The sequence below is a fragment of the Stenella coeruleoalba genome (genome assembly GCF_951394435.1).
Source record: "Stenella coeruleoalba genome assembly, chromosome: 2".
NCBI classification, from domain to species: Eukaryota; Metazoa; Chordata; class Mammalia; order Artiodactyla; family Delphinidae; genus Stenella; species Stenella coeruleoalba.
Genome location: NC_137147.1, coordinates 75385496 through 75386582, shown reverse-complemented (window position 1 = coordinate 75386582; position 1087 = coordinate 75385496).

The following is a 1087-nucleotide window of genomic DNA, read 5'->3' as shown; positions in this document are numbered from 1 at the left end:
ATTTTCTAGAGATCTTTCGGTTATTGATTTCTAATTTAATAACATGTGATTAGAGAACATACTTTGTATGCCTTGAATGCTTTTGAATTTATTGAGTTTTGTTTATGGCCCACCCAGAATACGGTGTATTTTGATGAATGTTCCATGACCACTTGAAAAGAATTATATTCTGCTGTTGTTAGGTCAAATGGTCTATCATTGTCAGTTAGGTCATGTTCCTTGATAGTGTTGTTCAAGTCTACTATATCCTTTCTAATTTTCTGCTTACTTGTTCTATCAAGAGTTGAAAGGGGAATATATTGAAATCTCTAACTGTAATTGTGAATTTGTTGATTTCTCCTTGCTGTTTTTCAGTTTTGCTTCATGTATTTTGAAGTTTTGTTATAAGGTGCATAAACATTTAAGATTGTTATGTCCTCTTGATAAATTTCCCCACTTACATTATAAAATGACCTTCTTTATGCCCACTAATATTTTGGCTCTGAAACATACTTTTCTGAAATTAATACTGTCACTACAGTTTTACTTTGATTACTCAGCATGGTATATCTTTTTTCATTTCTTTACTGCTAACCCTTTAGTCCCAACTTTTCTGCACCATTACGTTTGCAGAATTTCCCCAGGCAGACCTGAAATCTTGGTCTTCTAGGTTGATGATATGCCTGGAAAATCGATTTCAGATGTACCTTGACACACAGCAAGCATTCAGAAATATTTGGGGGCTTTATCAGAAGAGCTGGTATGGGCTAGGCAGAAATCAAGCAAACCCTGTGAAAGGCAACTTTGCAAAGGATGGGATGGTATCATAGGCAGCCTTTGTGGAGCCCTGAAAGCCAGAGATGATTGTCACTTTGATAGAGTACTGCTGTATCTTCTCCGTGCAGGTATCTTTATTCAGTTGATTTCTCACATCCTTTACTTACAGTAAAGGAATTTTTGCCCTTTATTTGCGTCTGTTAGCTTGTTTCACATTAAAATCACTTTGGGGAACCAACACTCAAAGTTTCAGGTGTGTGTGGCTTTTGTAAACAGCATATATCTAGAATATTCTCTTTTAACTAATCAGAGTATTTATTTTTATATAGGT